This window comes from Oncorhynchus clarkii, chromosome 4, assembly GCF_045791955.1.
Source record: "Oncorhynchus clarkii lewisi isolate Uvic-CL-2024 chromosome 4, UVic_Ocla_1.0, whole genome shotgun sequence".
In the NCBI taxonomy this organism is placed as follows: domain Eukaryota; kingdom Metazoa; phylum Chordata; class Actinopteri; order Salmoniformes; family Salmonidae; genus Oncorhynchus; species Oncorhynchus clarkii.
The window spans coordinates 57,030,681-57,046,290 of NC_092150.1; the positions used below are offsets into that span (position 1 = coordinate 57,030,681).

Sequence of the window (15,610 nt, forward strand, 5' to 3'; positions counted from 1 at the left end):
GCCATGTATCGTGAGATTTTGAGTGAAAACCTCCTTCCATCAGCAAGGGCATTGAAGATGAAACATGGCTGGGTCTTTCAGCATGACAATGATCCCAAACACACCGCCCGGGCAACGAAAGGAGTGGCTTCGTAAGAAGCATTTCAAGGTCCTGGAGTGGCCTAGCCAGTCTCCAGATCTCAACCCCATAGAAAATCTTTGGAGGGAGTTGAAAGTCTGTGTTGCCCAGCAACAGCCCCAAAACATCACTGCTCTAGAGGAGATCTGCATGGAAGAATGGGACAAAATACCAGCAACAGTGTGTGAAGACTTACAGAAAACATTTGACCTCTGTCATTGCCAACAAAGGGTTTATAACAAAGTATTGAGATAAACTTTTGTTATTGACCAAATACTTATTTTCCACCATAATTTGCAAATAAATTCATTTAAAATCCTACAATGAGATTTTCTGGATTTTTTTTCTAATTTTTCTCATTCTGTCATAGTTGAAGTGTACCTATGATGAAAGGCCTCTCTCATCTTTTTAAGTGGGAGAACTTGCACAATTGGTGGCTGACTAAATACTTTTTTGCCCCACTGTATGTCTATAGCATGTATAAAGACACGTACAGGGCACATTCACACTGAAATCAGAGCCAGAATGAATGTATTAGCCCTGTGTTTGCTCAGATCCTGTATCTAGACATGACCTCAGACAGAAAACATGGAACATTTCAGAATTCAGACTGAGACTTCCAACTCATGACTGAGTTACTCATCAAGGGGTCAGCAATCTCGCTGTCGTGCAAAAGGAACATTGCAGACCATGACTACAGAGGGGGAGAGAGAGTCATGGAGAGTGTGTGTGTTTGCACGCACACTTATGGCCATGTGTGTGTGAAAGAGAGAGAATATAGTTCAAATTAAATTAATTGTGCACCAGTTACACCCAGAGACCAGAAGTCAGTTGTTTGAAAGAGAAGGTTGATGTGCTCACTGATGTGTTCACTCTTATGAACCAGGCCAGACCTTATGAAAGCCCCACTGTGTTTATGTCACATAAACACACACACACACGCACGCACCCTGGGGGGCTAGGACTTTTGCACTCAGTTGAACGGTTGCTCCACTTCCTTAATGCATTTGGTCATGCGTACCGGGCACTCATTTTGGCATTTCAGCTGCAGAAAAATCACCAAGCACAGACAAGGACTGGAACTGGGGATTTTAGGGGGAGTTCATAAAAGATGTGTCCACCCAGCTTTGCAGTATATTCCCAGATACAATTTTGTCAATGTTAGGTTACGGGAAAAATGTATTAAGGTGCATGTATGACCTGTAGATGACTGACGCTCCCTAGGGAGCAAAAAGGTTTAAGTCAAGTAAGTCATATAGGCTTGTTCTTCAATAACTCAAGAGATAGCATGCCATATTACAATTAGTAGGGGCATGTTAACAGTGTGGGTTTAGTGTCCTATTTCCCTCAATGTGACTCACCGTCATGTCTCCTCTCACGAACAGGTGTTAGTGCTCTCTCTCTCTCGGGACCACAGAGGCTGTTGATAAGGTCAGAGGTCAGCTTGTAGAGAAGGTCAGGAGGAACTTACATGGATATAGAACACCAACAACCAGTACGGCCACCAGGGACCAATCAGAAGCCAAAACAGTGCTGTAATTTTATATATATATATATATATATTTATTATGACCACAGGGATAGACTATAGGAATGTCTTCTATATTTCCTGTTTTTGGACCCTAGTTATTTAATAGGTTAAACTATTCTACCCTGGTTATATTATACTATAGTAAAGGATTTCCTTTACTTTTTCAAAAATAAGACAGTTTCCAGGCATGAGAATGCATGTACATACAGCATAACTGCCTGGCTACAGCCAGGGACAAAACAGAAACCAACCAACCCAGGTCTTTCTTCAAGAGAAGAGTTTACCCGTAGACTTTGTAGTTAGTACTCTTTTTGACGCCTACCGTTTGACTATGTGCATTAACCAGCAGTAATAATACTTGTGTGACACCGTAATTGTATGACAACCATTTACAGGCAATCTGATAATCAGTTTATTTATTTTATCTAAATCATTGATTTCGCTAAAGGTACAGTTGAAGTCGGAGGTTTACATACACCTTAGCCAAATACATTTAAACTCAGTTTTTCACAATTCCTAACATTTAATCCTAGTAAATATTACATTTTATGGCAGTTAGGATCACCACTTTATTTTAAGAATGTGAAATGTCTGAATAAAGGTCGAGAATGATTTATTTCAGATTTTATTTCTTTCATCACATTCCCAGTGGATCAGAAGTTTACATACACTCAATTAGTATTTGGCAGCATTTCATTTAAGTTGTTTAACTTGGGTCAAACGTTTCAGGTTTTCTTCCACAAGCTTCCCACAATAAGTTGGGTGAAATTTGGCCCATTCCTCCTGACAGAGCTGGTGTAACTGGAATCAGGCTTGTAGGCCTCCTTGCTCGCACACGCTTTTTCAGCTCTGCCAACAAATGTTCTATATGATTGAGGTCAGGGTTTTGTGATAGCCACTCCCATACCTTTACTTTGTTGTCCTTAAACCATTTTGCCACAACTTTGGAAGTATGCTTGGGGTCATTGTCTATTTGGAAGACCCACTTGCAACCAAGGCGATGTCTTGAGATGTTGCTTCAATATATCCACATACATTTCCTGCCTCATGATGCCAAATATTTTGTGAAGTGCACCAGTCCCTCCTGCAGAAAAGCATCCTCACAACATGATGCTGCCACCCCCGTTCTTTACGGGGGCTTGCAAGCCTCCCTCTTATTCCTCCAAACATATTATGGCCAAACAGTTCTATTTTTGTTTCATTAGACATTTCTCCAAAAAGTACAATCTTTGTCCCCATGTGCAGTTGCAAATCATAGTCTGGCTTTTTTACGGCAGTTTTGGAGCAGTGGCTTCTTCCTTGCTGAGCGGCCTTTCAGGTTATGCCGATATAGGACTCGTTTTACTGTGGATATAGATACTTTTGTACCCGTTTCCTCCAGGATTTTCACAAGGTCCTTTGCTGCTGTTCTGGGATTGATTTGCACTTTTCACACCAAATTACATTCATCTCTAGGAGACGGAACGCATCTCTCTCCTGAGTGATATGAAGGCTGCGTGGTCCCATGGTGTTTCTACTTGTGTACTATTGTTTGTACAGATGAACGTGGTACCTTCAGGCGTTTGGAAATTGCTTCCACAGGATGAACCAGACTTGGAGATCTACAACATTTTTTCTGAGGTCTTGGCTGATTTTTTTTGATTTTCCCATGATGTCAAGCAAAGAGGCACTGAGTTTGAAGGTAGGCCTTGAAATACATCCACAGGTACACCTCCAATTGACTCAAATGTTCTCAATAAGCCTATCAGAAGCTTCTAAAGCAATGACATTTTCTGGAATTTTCCAAGCTGTTTAAAAGGCACAGTCAACTTAGTGTATGTAAACTTCTGACCCACTGGAATTGTGATACAGTGAATTATAAGTGAAATAATCTGCCTGTAAACAAAAAATTACTTAAGTCACGCAAGTAGATGTCCTAACCGACTTGCCCAAAAAAAATGTGTGGAGTGGTTGAAAAAAATGTTTTACTGACTACAAGTATGTAAACTCCCAACTTCAACTGTAGATTATTCTTCTTCAGTACATTTTACCCCCTTTTTCGTGATATTCAAAATCGGTAGTTACAGTCTTGTCCCATCTCGGGAACTCCCATACGGACTCTAGAGAGGTGAAGGTCGAAAGCCATGCACCCTCCGAAACACAACCCCGCCAAACTGCACTGCTTCTTGACACACAGCACGCTTAACCCCGGAAACCAGCCGCACCAATGTGTCGGAGGAAACACTGTACAGTTGGCACCCGAAGTCAGCACGGATGCCCCCGGGCCGTCACAAGGAGTCGCTAGAGCGCGATGGGACAAGGACATCCCGCCAGCCAAACCATCCCCTAACAAGGACGACTCTGGGCCAATTGTGCGCAGCCTCACGGGTCTCCCATTCGCAGCGGGTGGCGGCGCCTATAGCACTGCAAAGTAGTGCCTTAGACTGCTGTGCCACTCGGGAGGCCCGAAGGTAGATTTTTACAAGCACTATAGACCATTACTCTAGGCCTGAGGTCAGTATAGTTATTGATACATGTAGCACAATTCTCCTGGATTTCATCAATATCAATAAACCGTCCCAAGCCATGGCAGCGTGCAACAAAATTGTCTGACTTCACTGTTGCTGCCTGACCCCTCCATAAGGAGCCATGACCAGCGACCTCATTCCCATTTAAACTGATTTACATTTTTAGGATATAATTAAGATACACAGAATATTAATCTGCAGAAAAAATGCAAATATATACAAATTTAGCCAAAAATGATTGTTGTCCAGTGTCCATGGCAACCATCAACAATCATTACAACAGTTCTTTCTATCTTCCCTTAATTGCTCCCTGTGAGGTTGAATTCTCAGATGACACCCCCCCCCCCCTCTCTGCCTTCTCTCCCCAGAGCAGCTGCTCTGTGGTTTGGCTAACTAGCCTTGCCTAGTGCTCTGGGCTCTAGTTATGTAATGACTGCAGAGCAGATAGAAGCATAGAGCCACATCCCCTGGTCAACTGAATAGCATCCCAAATGGCACCCTATTCCCTATAGTGCACTCCCAAAAGTAGTGCACTACATTGGGAATAGAGTGCCATTTGGGAAGCACACACCGACTGCATGCATGGCCATCGTTAAGGTGAGCTGCTACAACAGAATCATTACAAGCACTTAAGCTTATTAAAATTGGCATGGGGCCCAATGTGGGGCAAGCCCCTGAGATGTTAGACAAAGGCACAGTGCAAGAGCCCATGAGAATGACTGAGTAGACTCTAGAGCATGTGTAAGGGCAGCATACTCAAGTCCCACAGAAGAAAAAAACAAGGTGACATAAAAATGAACAGTACATTATTCAAGTAGCCTAAATGAAATACAAGATATAGGAGTGAGGTGTGGCGGGGGCTTTGGGGGTACCTGAGACCCAAGTGGAGGATAAAGATGATATAGGCCACTTGTAATGCAGAGGAAATGCAGCACCTCCCAGCCAAGACACTCTCTCCTCTCTGAGCTAACTGCAAAGTCTCTTATGGTTGATTGATGAGAGCGTTCGCAGCCAGGTCAATGCAAAGTTGTGAGCGAGCACTTAGTTGTGGCAACACACCAGGGTGGACAGACAGAAAAGAAGTCCCAGAATTTGGGGCCTCAGCTGGGTCCACTCTCTGGACGTGTGGAGGTGGCGTGGAAGAAAGCCGAAGAAAGCCGAGAAAAAGGAGAGAAAATAAGGAGAGAAATGGGCATAAAGGAAAATAGGGCAAGACTGATGAATGCCTGAACATAATACCTCAAAGAAAAAAACATTTGATTTGACTCATGTCACTACTTTAAGACTATGCCCATTGAGATACAAGATTAGATACAGTGCCTTGCAAAAGTATTCGGCCCCCTTGAACTTTGCGACATTTTGCCACATTTCAGGCTTCAAACATAAAGATATAAAAATGTATTTTTTTGTGAAGAATCAACAACAAGTGGGACACAATCATGAAGTGGAACGACATTTATTGGATATTTCAAACTTTTTTAACAAATCAAAAACTGAAAAATTGGGCGTGCAAAATTATTCAGCCCCTTTACTTTCAGTGCAGCAAACTCTCTCCAGAAGTTCAGTGAGGATCTCTGAATGATCCAATGTTGACCTAAATGACTAATGATAATAAATACAATCCACCTGTGTGTAATCAAGTCTCCATATAAATGCACCTGCACTGTGATAGTCTCAGAGGTCCGTTAAAAGCGCAGAGAGCATCATGAAGAACAAGGAACACACCAGGCAGGTCCGAGATACTGTTGTGAAGAAGTTTAAAGCCGGATTTGGATACAAAAAGATTTCCCAAGCTTTAAACATCCCAAGGAGCACTGTGCAAGCGATAATATTGAAATGGAAGGAGTATCAGACCACTGCAAATCTACCAAGACCTGGCCGTCCCTCTAAACTTTCAGCTCATACAAGGAGAAGACTGATCAGAGATGCAGCCAAGAGGCCCATGATCACTCTGGATGAACTGCAGAGATCTACAGCTGAGGTGGGAGACTCTGTCCATAGGACAACAATCAGTCGTATATTGCACAAATCTGGCCTTTATGGAAGAGTGGCACGAAGAAAGTAATTTCTTAAAGATATCCATAAAAAGTGTTGTTTAAAGTTTGCCACAAGCCACCTGGGAGACACACCAAACATGTGGAAGAAGGTGCTCTGGTCAGATGAAACCAAAATTGAACTTTTTGGCAACAATGCAAAACGTTATGTTTGGCGTAAAAGCAACACAGCTGAACACACCATCCCCACTGTCAAACATGGTGGTGGCAGCATCATGGTTCGGGCCTGCTTTTCTTCAGCAGGGACAGGGAAGATAGTTAAAATTGATGGGAAGATGGATGGAGCCAAATACAGGACCATTCTGGAAGAAAACCTGATGGAGTCTGCAAAAGACCTGAGACTGGGATGGAGATTTGTCTTCCAACAAGACAATGATCCAAAACATAAAGCAAAATCTACAATGGAATGGTTCAAAAATAAACATATCCAGGTGTTAGAATGGCCAAGTCAAAGTCCAGACCTGAATCCAATCGAGAATCTGTGGAAAGAACTGAAAACTGCTGTTCACAAATGCTCTCCATCCAAACTCACTGAGCTCGAGCTGTTTTGCAAGGAGGAATGGGAAACAATTTCAGTCTCTCGATGTGCAAAACTGATAGAGACAAACCCCAAGCGACTTACAGCTGTAATCGCAGCAAAAGGTGGCGCTACAAAGTATTAACTTAAGGGGGCTGAATAATTTTGCACGCCCAATTTTTCAGTTTTTGATTTGTTAAAAAAGTTTGAAATATCCAATAAATGTCATTCCACTTCATGATTGTGTCCCACTTGTTGTTGATTCTTCACAAAAAAATACAGTTTTATATCTTTATGTTTGAAGCCTGAAATGTGGCAAAAGGTCGCAAAGTTCAAGGGGGCCGAATACTTTCGCAAGGCACTGTAAATAATAGTTGCGGCCTCCTGAGTGGTCAAAGGCACTGCATCACAGTGCTAGCTGCCACTAGAGATCCTGGTTCGAGTCCAGACTCTGTCGCAGCCGGCCGCGACCGGGAGACCCATGGGGCGGCGCACAATTGGCCCAGCGTTGTCCAGGTTAGGGGATGCTCTTGTCCCATCGCGCACTAGCGACTCCTGTGGCGGACATTGAAAACAAACTAATATAAATCAAACTAAAGTGCCATGGGTGAAACAAAAACACTTAGGCTTCACAGATTAATTCACAAACAACTTCATTCATTTAGAGCTATTCAGCCACCCAATCAACAGTGTTTAATCAGTAACAAATGGTACAAAATATAGCAGCCACAATCACCATACCACAGAGACTACAAAACTGAATCAGGTACAAGAGCTCAAATTGAAACAACCAAGTCATTCACTTTACAGTGCAGAGTATTTGATCATGTAACTTCCTGACTTTACATAGTACTGACCAAAAAACACAGTTAGTTGTTCAGGAACAGAAGGCTTCACAGGTTCTGATAAACATGAGTAGTCCTTAATCATGATAAAGCTGGGCCCACTGTTCCCTGGCAGCCTGCGAACCCTTGGCCTGTGAAATTGAGCTCTGTTATCCTGCATCAAGAGGCTGGAGGGGTGTAAAGTAATCAGATTTGCGTTCCGCCTGTGTGTGTGTGATGGATAGGTGTGGAAGGAGCCAAGGGTGTGTGTGCTCTCCCTCTATTTTACCTCAGGGACCCAAGGCTGCTTCCAACCAGGGATATCACTCATGTGATGTCATCACACAGAGAGAGGACTCCAGAGCGAAGGCACAGAGTTTTATCAAGGGTGTCTGTCGTGTCACGTGAACGTGACTGAAGAATCTCAACAGCAAGTTACAAAAATTCTCATTTTTTTCCCCCCCTCTGTATCGCTGCACTATCCTTTGCGTCTGTTGCCATGATGCTGCTCTTTGGCGTCGCCAAATGTTTTAGCAATTCCAACACGTCGCCTCCACCTAAATGCAGCTGGGTTATCCATGAATCAGCGGAAGTTCAGTTGAGGCCACACCTGCCTCAAAGCTTATTACCTCCTAGACTTAATACTGCAGCACACCCAACCTCCCTATTCCCGACCAACTACCACAGTGAACACATGCTTCAATTTCTGCCTCATCTTCTTTTAAAAACGACGGAGCAGCAGCCTGCAGAGCAACTCAAAAACGTAGCCATAGCTTGAGTGCTCCCTGGTGGACAATCACAGAATTTGACGCATTATACATTGCAGTGCAATGAGAGGCCTGCCTTTTGAAGGTGGGGAATGGTCATCGTGGCTGCAACTACTGTATGCAGATAACCAAGAACATTCTAGACAAGAAAAATAATGAAGTTGGAACACCTGTCATGGAAGGGGAGAGTGTCTGACCTGATGACTGTATGAGGTGGTCATGCCTGCCGATCTTGGCAATGGTAGAAGCTCTTCACAAATTTTCAAAATGTTTGTTCTCGCCACTGTGCCTGGTGGCATTCCAGGAGCTTCCTCAAGGTCAGTCTTGGCTTTGTTGTCCCCTTTCTCTCCTGAGCCTTCTTATATTTTTTTGCGGTTTAGGATTCCTCTTAGCCTTTCGAGCATCAGAAGTCACTCCTTTTCGGGCACCTTACCAACACCGCAGTACATGGAGGCATCTGGCAAAAGAGACAACAATGGGTTAGACTACATAAGATGTCATACTGCCACTTTTCCACTATCAGAACCAGGAAAAACTAGACCTAAGGATAGCCAAGCATGGTGGTTCAAGGAAGTAAACGTGTATTCTTAAACTAATTGGATATTTTTCCGCATAGTGCCAATGCTGCAAATACTGATAATAAGTGGGGACATCTTAATTTCACACAACTGAAAGAAAGTAATACTCAAGAAAATAAAAGGTGTTACCGTGTAGCTTTACTTACAGTGAGGACAAAAGGCTCCAACAACAAAGCTCTTCACTTCCAGTAGCTCTCTATTCTCTGCCGAATCATTCCTGGCATGGTATGTTGAGAAGTGTATTGCTAGCCACCAGTCCTTTCTGTACCCCATCTCCTCTGCAAAAATCTTCAGCCATTGTTTTCTAAAGGAAAATATAAATCCGTGGAATTGGCACAAATGAAGCATGACATAAGGACTTGCCAATTTGCCATGAGAAGAGACAAGCAATGTATGCCGAATTTAATTTCTTCAAAGGGAGTGCATTTTCAATGTCCTCCTTTTGAGAGAGTAGTGTGGATTCATGCAGCCATCCTTACTTCATCCTCAGTCTCTTGATGATGTTCATCAAATGGTTCCAGACATCCAAGTTGCTCCTCCAACTGGAGTAGTCCAGGAGATCCAGAACCACACCTAGAGCCTTCTGAAGATCACCCTCATTCTCTGGGGGAAAAAACTCATCCTTTACTATGAACACCTTCATAGGACCAACATCAATGTGAAGAACACATCCACCAAACACATTCATCTGAATGCGTAAAAAAGCCAGAGGACAGAAACACGCACAAAAACATTGAAAAATGACTAAAATATCAAGATAGACTTTAAAATTACTAGTTTCCCCTCATTTTACACCCCATTGTCCCTTTAAGACACTCAAAATCAATATATTGTTATTATTATTCTATATTCACATACCCGACTGTACCAGAAGAGAACAGTATTCCGGCATCAACTCATGACTTGGGACCAATGTATGCAGGATCTAAGGCAAATGTAATCGAAAACATGGACTCATTAAACAGTACAGTACCAGTAGGCTATTGAGGGGCAGAGTACAGGACTAACTGTAGCCTAGAGATTTCACCTTACTGTGATTGTTTTAAAATGAAATGGTCAAAAAGAAACAAATTGCTTCTTAGCAAAGAACCATTTCTAAAGCAAGAATTTTGCTAGTACTGTCTGGGAGAGGTCTTTGTGGGGAGGGGAAATCCGAAAACTAGCTGTTATTGGCAGAGACGTTTGGAACTCTTTCTTATTGGTCTATTAACAAATTGACCACCTGGTGATGTCACCAGGCAGACCAAAACTCCACCCCACCAAAAACAGGCGGACATTTCAGGCGTCTCTTCAACCAACTCATACACCAAAAGGACATTATAAAATTTCACAGTATTATTCAAACCTGTGGAAATGTATATAAAACACAGGAAAATATTTTACTGCACTGGGCCTTTAATAATGATAATAGTGCCCAACATTTCAGCTAGATTCCCCTGTTAAGAACAGCAATGGCCTCAGTACTACCTTCAGCACTTTGAGAAGTTTCTTCAGTGGGTGGTTCTGTTTCTTCATGTACCGGTATAGGTAGACATGGGCATTGGGGTTGGGTGGGAAACTGTCGTCATAGGCATAGTCATTTAGAACCTTCACAGCTCCCTCGTGATCGTTGTAGAATTCCAGCATCTGCCATTGGCACGCGCAAGTCAAAACATTAGATCGTCATAGGTAGTCTGATAAGGGAAAGTAGTTCAATGATGGAAAAGTAATACAACGATGGAAAAAGGGGATGCCAGGGGCCATGTTAAGTAGGGCAAATTGTAGTAAATCGTTTTGAAACGGAAAAACGAAAACAAGTATTTTTACTGGACAAATTCAGGTAGTATGTTACCGTTTGGTTTGGAAATTGTTCTTGTTTCATGCCTACTGAACACGAAGCAGTACTTACATCAATGCAACTCAGAACAAAAGGATCCCAGATGCCAGGAAGCTTCATGATCTCCTTCAGGTTCACAGAAGATTGTCGGAAGTAGCTATGCATTTCTTGGTTGACAGCTGCATCATACTCATCTAAAATATGTTAAAGTCCATGTTAAGCCAAAGCACAACCACAGGTTATGGTTACATTTTATTTGGCCATGTTTTTTGAAATGTATTGGAATTGTCCCTAAAGACGCAGTTACATTATCTGGCCAGTAGATGGTGACGTAACCTAAGGATTTCCACTATCCCAATGTCATTGAAACCAATGAAAAATGGATACTTGGGGGTTGCCAGGTGTCCTCTTACCTGTGCTGGATGCAGTGGCTTTCTTGTCACACCAGATGAAGTAATCCAGGAAGCCACTATAGGCCTGGATCAGCCTAATCCTCTGGGACTGACCGGCTGACTGCTTGCCATACCTCCAGCTCTCAGCGATGGACAGCTAAAGCTTGGCATCCTCAAACTGCCCATTGACCAGGAGATGGAACGAGTGCTCCAGACAGACCTTCAGGACAAACCAATTATTCAATGCACATTGGCATACACTTCCATTGCAAACACATTGTTTACACATTCCATCTATTTGTTTGTTTTTGAAGGTGTCATAATTGCTTCATAACAAAAGTATAGACATGTTGACTGTCCTATATTAACTTGTTTTTTCACCTATTGATTTAGGGTCCTTTAGTTGGGCTGATAGTGTAGAGATCAAGAGGTCAATTATGGAACCTACCTTCAGGTAATGCTTTACTCCTGAGTGTTTCACTCGCTCATAGAAACTGTTGTAGTCTTCCAGCGTCGAGTCGGGATGGTGGTGTAGTATCTCTGTGCCTATCCTCCAAACGATCTGAAAGACAAAGTTTGAAGAAATCAAACTTAGCATTTATACAGTACTTCGCAGCTACCCTTTGTGAGTGTTTCAGTCGGTGCAACGATTGACCTACCTCAGCGTAGAGTTGTGGCATGTTTGCGGTGGTATCCTCCAGTGTCTGTGAGTAACTGGCCATGTACTCTGCGGCATCCTGCCATCTATGGTGCAGCAAGACCTCCCTGATGTGCTGGAGGCAGTTCCTTGTGGTCTTGTGAAATCCAGTCTCACGGGGTGTCTCTAATGAAACAACAGACATTGCCACTGGTTAATAAGAGCATCTTATGTATAGATGAAAATGATAAAAATTGGGCATTAACACTACATGACCAAAGGTATGTGTACAGCTGCTCGTCCAACATCTCATTCCAAAATCACAGGCATTAATATGGAGCTGTAACCCCCCTTTGCTAAACATAACAGCCTCCACTCTTCAGGGAAGGCTTTCCACTTAATGTTGGAACATTGCTGCGGGGACTTGCTTCCATTCAGCCACAAGAGCATTCGTGAGGTCGGGCACTGATGTTGGGCGATTAGGCCTGGCTGGCAGTCAGCGTTCCAATTCATCCCAATGGGGTTGAGGTTTGGGCTCTGTGCTAGCCAGTCAAGTTAGTCCACATCGATCTCAACAAACCATTTCTGTATGGACTTTGTGCACAGGGGAATTGACATGCTGAAACAGGAAAGAGCCTTTCTCCAAAACTGTTGCCACAAAGTTGCAAGCACAGAATCGTCTAGAATGTCATTGTATGCTGTAGCGCTAAGATCTCTTCACTGGAACTACAGGGCCTACCCCAAAGCATGAAAAACAGCCCAAGACCATTATTCCTACACTTTACAGTTGGCACTATGCATTCGGGCAGGTAGTGTTCTCCTGGCATTCGCCAAACCCAGATTCATTCGTAGGACTGCTAGATGGTTAAAGCGTGATTCATCACTCCAGATAAATGTTTTCCACTGCTCCAGAGTTCAATGACAGCGAGCTTTACACTACTCCAGCCGACGCTCCCGAAGAACAGTTCTTGTGCTGAAGTTGCTTTCAGAGGCCGTTTGGATCTCAGTAGTGAGTGTTGCAACTGAGGATGATTTCTACGAGCTATGCGACTCAGCACTCGGCAGTTGTCTGTGTGCGTATGGGCTACCACTTCACAGCTGAGCTGTTGTTGCTCTAAGATGTTTCCACTTCACAATAACTGCACTTACAGTTGGCAGCTCTAGCAGGGCAGAAACTTGACAAACTGACTTGTTGGAAAGGTGGCATCCTATGATGGTGCCACGTTGAAAGTCACTGAGCTCTTCAGTAAGACCATTCTTTTGCCAATGGGATTCTATGGAGATTGCATGGCTGTGTATTCGATGTTATACACCTGTGATGGTGTGGCTGAAATAGCCAAAATAGCCAAATGTTCCATTCCAACCGGCGCCGACAGAGATGGCCGCCTCGCTTCGCGTTCCTAGGAAACTATGCAGTTTTTTGTTTTTTTAAGTGTTATTTCTTACATTAGTACCCCAGGTCATCTTAGGTTTCATTACATACAGTCGAGAAGAACTACTGAATATAAGATCAGCGTCAACTCACCATCAGTACGACCAAGAATATGTTTTTCGCGACGCGGATCCTGTGTTCTGCCTTACAAACAGGACAACGGAGTGGATCCCATGCAGCGACCCAAAAAAAACGACTCCGAAAAAGAGGGAAACGAGGCGGTCTTCTGGTCAGACTCCGGAGACGGGCACATCGTGCACCACTCCCTAGCATTCTTCTTGCCAATGTCCAGTCTCTTGACAACAAGGTTGATGAAATCCGAGCAAGGGTAGCATTCCAGAGGGACATCAGAGACTGTAACGTTCTTTGCTTCACGGAAACATGGCTCACTGGAGAGACGCTATCCGAGGCGGTGCAGCCAACGGGTTTCTCCACGCATCGCGCCGACAGAAACAAACATCTTTCTGGTAAGAAGAGGGGCGGGGGCGTATGCCTTATGGCTAACGTGACATGGTGTGATGAAAGAAACATACAGGAACTCAAATCCTTCTGTTGACCTGATTTAGAATTCCTCACAATCAAATGTAGACCGCATTATCTACCAAGAGAATTCTCTTCGATTATAATCACAGCCGTATATATCCCCCCCAAGCAGACACATCGATGGCTCTGAACAAACTTTATTTAACTCTTTGCAAACTGGAAACCATTTATCCCGAGGCTGCATTCATTGTAGCTGGGGATTTTAACAAGGCTAATCTGAAAACAAGACTCCCTAAATTTTATCAGCATATCGATTGCGCAACCAGGGGTGGAAAGACCTTGGATCATTGTTACTCTAACTTCCGCGACGCATATAAGGCCCTGCCCCGCCCCCCTTTCGGAAAAGCTGACCACGACTCCATTTTGTTGATCCCTGCCTACAGACAGAAACTAAAACAAGAGGCTCCCACGCTGAGGTCTGTCCAACGCTGGTCCGACCAAGCTGACTCCACACTCCAAGACTGCTTCCATCACGTGGACTGGGATATGTTTCGTATTGCGTCAGATAACAATATTGACGAATACGCTGATTCGGTGTGCGAGTTCATTAGAACGTGCGTTGAAGATGTTTTTCCCATAGCAACGATTAAAACGTTCCCTAACCAGAAACTGTGGATTGATGGCAGCATTCGCGTGAAACTGAAAGCGCGAACCACTGCTTTTAATCAGGGCAAGGTGTCTGGTAACATGACCGAATACAAACAGTGCAGCTATTCCCTCCGCAAGGCTATCAAACAAGCTAAGCGTCAGTACAGAGACAAAGTAGAATCTCAATTCAACGGCTCAGACACAAGAGGCATGTGGCAGGGTCTACAGTCAATCACGGACTACAGGAAGAAATCCAGCCCAGTCACGGACCAGGATGTCTTGCTCCCAGGCAGACTAAATAACTTTTTTGCCCGCTTTGAGGACAATACAGTGCCACTGACACTGCCCGCAACTAAAACATGCGGACTCTCCTTCACTGCAGCCGACGTGAGGAAAACATTTAAACGTGTCAACCCTCGCAAGGCTGCAAGTGGTCCAAGTGGCTTCTAAACAGCTTCTAACCCCAAGCCATAAGACTTCTGAACATCTAATCAAATGGCTACCCAGACTATTTGGATTGCCCCCACCTCCCCCTCCCCTTACACCGCTGCTACTCTGTTATTATCTGTGCATAGTCACTTTAATAACTCTACCTACATGTACATATTACCTCGACTAACCAGTGCCCCCGCACATAGACTCCGTACGGGTACCCCTGTATATAGTCTCACTACTGTAATTTTACTGCTGCTCTTTAATTACTTGTTCCTTTTATTTCTTATTCATATTTTTTAAACTACATTGTTGGTTAGGGGCTTGTAAGTAAGCATTTCACTGTAAGGTTGTGTTCAGCGCATGTGACTAATAACATTTTATTTTATTTATAGAATACAATACAGTATATACAAATGAGATGGTGTGATGCAATATGTAAACACAATTGAAAAGTGACTAAGATACCGTATAATAGTGTGGAGTGCAGTTTATACATATTGTGACGACCCTCCTGCTCTGTCTGCCGTATTCTTTCGCTTTGCTCTTGTTTTCCTTATTAGGATGTTGGCGGGCTGAGCTGGGAGGGTCGTCAGCGACATGGGACACACCTGGGCCCGGGTGTGTCCCCGGATAAATGCACCAATTCCCCATTCATTGGGGAGACTCTCCATGCATGCACACTTATAGATTTTGGTTGTGGCATTTTTGTGGCCATTTGGTTGCTTTGGTACCTTTCAACACTCTTCATTATCACCTTTATGCACACAAACACTCACCATTGTTAATTGTATTTAGTTTACTTCAGTTAATAAATATATTTTGTTATTCCACCTTGTCTCCTTTTTGTTACGAACTTCGAGCTGGTTCGTGA

The 15,610-nt window shown here is 43.5% G+C and overlaps 1 pseudogene; it reads right to left on the bottom strand.

Annotated features, from left to right (window-relative positions):
• Positions 1 to 7,037: 7,037 nt before the first annotated feature.
• Positions 7,038 to 11,946, bottom strand: LOC139406980 (TATA box-binding protein-associated factor RNA polymerase I subunit A-like; annotated as a pseudogene).
• Positions 11,947 to 15,610: the final 3,664 nt, after the last annotated feature.